Below are 5,753 nucleotides of genomic sequence, written 5' to 3' on the forward strand. Positions count from 1 at the left end.
GAAAAAGATACAGTTCTCCCGAGTCACAGACAAAGGACTTCATTGCTCAAGGAAATAGCAGGGTCCCCAAAATCAATGTTTGCTCTTGTTTCCTGAGCCCCCAGTCCTCCGGGGAAACTCAAAGAGAGCCAGGAGATGCACACAATGGGCTGCATTACAGGAGAGGAATCTGTGCTTAAGGTACGTGCTCCAGAGGAAGACGCTCTCTCTAACCTCCAAGGTTGTTCTTCACCCAGACATCCCTAGAAACATAATCTGCAGCCAAGGTGGCAGGTACTTCTACTCTCAAGGTATACAGAAATGCAAGAAGTCATGGATCATTTTCTCCCCAAAAGGAATTGATCAAGAAGGATTGTCCTAACAAACACTTTGTGATGCTTTCAAAATATAAATCAGCTCATGTTACTTCCTTGCTCCAATGACTACCAGTCATGCTGACGAATAAAATCCAAACTCCTAACCGTGACCCCCAAGGCCTGACGTTCCCTGGCCCTGGCTGTGTCTCAGATGCCATCTTTCTGAATCCAGCACTCTGTTCTCCTTGCAGTACCTGGACACCAAAGCACTCCTCCATCTTGATGTCCGCTGTTGCTGGATTTGTACATGGCTCTGTCCTTCCCTCACTGAGGTCACTGCTCAGATGTGACCTCCTTGGAGGAGACTTACTTGAGTACTCTGAAGTTAAACCCCACTTGCTCTAATCCTTCCACTCATTATTTTTTTTCAGCACACTTACCTCCACCTGCCAAATCCAGGTCCATTAGCCTATTTCTTTTTTATCATCTCCCACTCTAGACTGTAACCTCTCTGAAGCTGGGGACTTTGGCTAGTATGTCCCCTGACTTAGATCAGAGCCAGCCAGTCACTTGACAGACCCTCGGTTAATATCTGTTAAATGAAATATGATGTTTTCAACTGCTTCTTTCTTCATTAAAAGGACTGCTCATTTGCTTACTCCTTATAAGCCAATATATAGTGAATCAGGTCTGACATACCCGGAAACAGAGACATTTACAAAGATTGATTCCTTGTGAAAAATGTTACTTTCAGTTTCCCAGAGTGTGTGTTTATTCCTGCAGATAGCCAGTCGACAGTGAAGCTCAGAGTACACGTCTGGACTACTGCAATCACGCCCTAGCTGGTCTCTCCCAACTTTCATTCTTGCTACTCGACAGCACACTCTCCCTAGAGCATTAAGAGTAATCTTATTGCCATAAAATTTGCATCACATCACGGCCCTCTTTCAAAATCTTCAGTGCATCCCATCGCATTTAGAACAGTACCTAAAGTCTTAATGATGAGCTTCTAAGTCATATCCTAGCACCTAGCTGTCAAACAGACAGGGTTTAGGGTTGACAAAGCAGCTGGAAATTTAGGAGCGAAATCCTGGAAATGAGAAAGTTGCAGAAGGGATGACTCACAGAACCTGAGCATAAACTCCCTCAAATTCCTGGATAACTGCAGTTACACATGTGTGGGGATTACTGCAGGGGGTTTGGGAAACAGCAGACAGAAATGAGGGAGAAGTCTGCCTGGGAAAGACAAAGTACACTGGGTGAATCTGGGAGTTGACGGCCCCTTCAGAATTCAAGACAGGAGATTACTAGTCACACGATGAGCCATAAGCGCAAATATATTACTAATAAAAAAACATGAAGCAGAAACTCACAGACAAAAAGGGAGAAATAGTTAAATCCACAATTGTAATTGAAGATTTTAACACCCTTCTCCTAGTAGTTGATAGAACAACCCTATAAAAAATTAGTAAGGATGTAGAAGATCTAAATGACCAACCATCACCAAATGGACAGTCATAGGACATCACACCTAATGACTAAAGAATACATAGTTTTTTCAAGTGAACGTGGAATGCTCACCAAGTTAGATCACATCCCGGGCAACGAAATAATTCCCAAATTGATTTTAAAAGATGGAAATTTGCAGAGAATGTCCCCTGACGATGGAGGAATTAACTTAGAAAGCAATAACAACGCCCTACCTAGAAAGACACAAAATATTTACAAATTAAGTGGCCCACTTTTAAATAATTCCTGGGGCAAAAAAGATATCACAAAGGAAAAAAATATATTTTGAACAAAATAATAAGGGAAATGTAGCATATTAAAATTGTGGGACGTGGCAAAAGCGGTGTTTCGAGGAACTACATGATTATAAATGCTAATATTAAAATTTCCCGAAGGTCTCCATCTCCTACAATTGCAGCACAAATTCCCAAATCTGTGGTGTGATACGTTAGGCTCTCATGCCCTGGCTCTGTCTCAGACATCTGATCCTCCAGGGCCTCTCTTAATAGAAGCCTTATGATTCCTTCTTAACGCCATACCTTTGCAGCATTCTTGCTGGTTACCCTCTGCGCAGAAAGCCCTCCTGATTCTCTTATTTCTGAAACTTTTCTTGCAAAATTCAGCCCAGGCAATGTCTCATCCATGACCCCTCAGGCTGAGCAAAGGCCCTCTATTCCTTTATTTTTTGCTTCAAATACAGCAGCAGAAAACTTTTTGTTTTCTTTTGCTCTGTTCGGGGTGCGGCGGGGTAAGCACCTCAAATTAATTAGAGAATTAGTCTTCCTGACGTTATTTTTATATGTCCTCATCACCTTTCCATTCATCTTTGGCTATACACCTAGTTGGGTTTTTTTTCAATGTTTATGCTTACATTAAAATTTGTTGAGGTCATGTATCATTACACATTGTAATCCTAACCTATTTATACCTCCCTTTTTATTCCTCATCAACTAGAATTGCATTTATGAGGCCTTCAAAACTTCTCAAACATTTTAGACTCTCTTCCAGAAATTCATGTTTGGGGGTCAAATTTATTTTTTCTCTGAATGTTTTTGAACTCTGCTCTTCTGACTCTCTGGGTACGAAATGTAACCATCTCCATATTTTCACTTGCTGCCTATCAAGGACTCTAAGATGAACTTACTGTTTGTTTGTTTGTTTTCTGGGATTTTAACATTTCTTTTTTGATAACCAGGCAGGTTTTTCTTATTGGTAAGAATTGCTGCAGAAGTTTGTTTCTACTGGTTTTTGTGTTCTAATTTCCGGGAGGTACAAATGATACCAAAAGCAACTTAACTTACAAGTTCATTAATATCGAGAGCTACACTGAGACATGGATTCCAAGCAGGCCCATGTTTGGTATTCCTCAAATTAACATTTGCTAATTATTTGTTCAGTATTTACTTGGTTGGGAGCGGGGTGAATAAATTGATTTTATATGAATTAAAATGTTTCAATCTTTATATTCAAAATTATGTATTAAATGTGCCATCTATAAGCTATATTTTTTAAATTTTTAATTTGGAAATAATTTCAAACTTAAAGTTGCAAGGAAAAGAATCATACAGAGAATGCCTGGGTAGCCTTTACCCAGGTTCACCTATTCTTAACTTTTAGCCCCATTTGCTTTATTATTTGGTATCTATCAATCTATCATCTATCTGTATCATCTATCATTTAATACATCTAATCTGCCAATCTAATCTGTCCATCCATCTATTTACATAATATTTTTCTGAGCTGTTTGAGAGCATATTTCATGTATTATGGCTCTTTACCCCTAATACTTTAGGTGTATTTTTTTTAAAAGAATAAGGATATTCATTTATGTAACCACGTACTGTAATATATTTAACTGTTGTCTAATTCCTCAGCTGTATTCCAATCTGTCAATTGACCTAATAATTTCCCATATAACATTATTTTTTCTCTAGTAAAGGATCACTCTAGGATCTAGTATAGCATTTAGTTCTCATGTTTCTTTAACCTCCTTTGACCTGGAACATTTCCACAGCTTTTCTTTATCTTTTAACAACATTGACATTTTTGAAGTATAATCCCCCATTTAAAAAACAGAGCAGTCTTCATTTTTTATTTGTCTACTGTTTCTTCATTATTCGATTGAAGTTATACAGTCTCAGCTGAAATATCACATAGAGGAAGCTATATCCTTCTCAAGACATCGTGCCCATCTGCCTCTCATTGGTGGCGTTAACTTTGATGATCCTATCAGGGTGTTGTCTCATTTCTCCATTGTATAGCTATTACTTTTTTTTTTTTTTTTTTTTTGGAAATGGACAGTTTTTTAATTAGGTTCTTTGTAAGACGTTTAGAACACTACTTTGTGAGGATAAATTCCGTTTGTGAGAGCAAACACAGAGCAGAGGTAGCCCTGGAGCTGAGGAACAGCTTTGATTCTTCGCAGAATTTGTGAGCGCCCAGCTTTCTGATGAACCTTGCGCTGCTCTGTAATCTCGCATTTCTCTCTGTCTGTGTCGAAGATCTCACCTGCCTGGTGCCTGGGCTTACGCAGCTTCTTCTTCTTGAAGTAAGCGTCAGTGAGATGTTCTGGGATTTTCATACCACTGATATCAATTTTGGTGGAAGTGGCAATGACAAATTTTTGGTGTGTTCTCCGCAGAGGAACTCGACTGAGGGACAGAGGCCCAGTCACAAGTAGCAAGCCACAGCTCAGCTGCTTCAGGAAAATGACCCTCTTGCCTCTGTGGCGCCCAGTGAGGATAATCAGAATGGTCCCAGGAGGGATGCTAGCACGCAGTTTCCTCACATGCTTCCTGAAGGGTTTTTTGCCGTGACTCAACAGCTTTCGAGGCACATCTTCAGTAGGATAATACCTAGGCATTTTGCGAAGTTTAACCACCCGGGTACCACCATTCTTGTCACCACCAACTGGTTTTGTGACAGTGGCAAGAACCTTCACCTTCTTCTTCTTTTCCACCTTGGATTTAGCTGCTGAATACTTCCTCTTGGACGAGGCCGTTCTGGAATACATAGCCGATCGGGAATATCTGCCAATTCCTCTGACCAGGACAGGGTTTGGGCAGCAGTGGGGCTTCCCCTGCTTTACCTTTTTAACCTTGCCACCAGCATCAGCCTTCTTGGCTTCAGGTTTTTTCTCCTTAGTATCTGGCTTCTCAGCCTTTTCACCCGCCATCTACCAATACATATATTTTTTAAAAGGCATTTCACCAATTATCTCATAGCTATACATCGATAGGCCTCCCAGACTACAAGTTCTTATCCTCTTTCTCCATCCTTTTCATCCCTCCCACTATAAGATATAGGTCTTCCTCCAAATCGCCACACATCTGCAGCAACATTCATAAATGGTTCACTTTGGGGTTGTCTCCCCAATACAGTATAACCTTCTTGACGATTTGAATATATCTCACAACTATTATTTGTTTGCTACATATATTTAGTGGTCACAAGTCCCTATTCCATTATTTCTGTTTTGCGAATTAGAAATCCTAGACTTAGCTTTAACGATCTCCACAGCCAGGAGGCAGCGAGGTTGGAACTTGAAACCAATTGCTTTTAGGACTTTTGCTCTTATCAGACTGTCTCATTCAAGAAATTTGGTTTAGGAGGGGAAGATATACACACACACACACACACACACACACACACACACGCAAATGGCCCAAACTCAGGCCAAACTGAAAAAAGCGCAAAGCCCAGGAGGCGACTGCCGGCCGCGGACGTGGGGAGACGAGAAAAATTGCATTTGTCCTCAGCCTCAAATCCAGAACGTGGCGGAGACGAGCTCGGCGTCGTCTTTTGGAACCCAGGTCCGGGACGCGGAGCGCGCGCAGCCGCCCTTGTCCCTGCTGCCCCACTGGCCCGCTGGGGATGCCTGGAGGGGCCCTGTTTCCCCAGCCCCGGAGGGTGGCGAGCAGCCGCAGCCCCGGAGCCTCTACAGCATTG

General features: G+C 41.5%; 1 pseudogene; it reads right to left on the minus strand.

The window, feature by feature from the left end:
- Nucleotides 1-4,134: 4,134 nt before the first annotated feature.
- On the minus strand, nt 4,135-5,058 carry LOC133097568 (large ribosomal subunit protein eL6-like; annotated as a pseudogene).
- Between the last annotated feature and the right edge of the window lie 695 nt (nt 5,059-5,753).

The sequence above is a fragment of the Eubalaena glacialis genome, chromosome 9 (genome assembly GCF_028564815.1).
Source record: "Eubalaena glacialis isolate mEubGla1 chromosome 9, mEubGla1.1.hap2.+ XY, whole genome shotgun sequence".
Taxonomy (NCBI): domain Eukaryota; kingdom Metazoa; phylum Chordata; class Mammalia; order Artiodactyla; family Balaenidae; genus Eubalaena; species Eubalaena glacialis.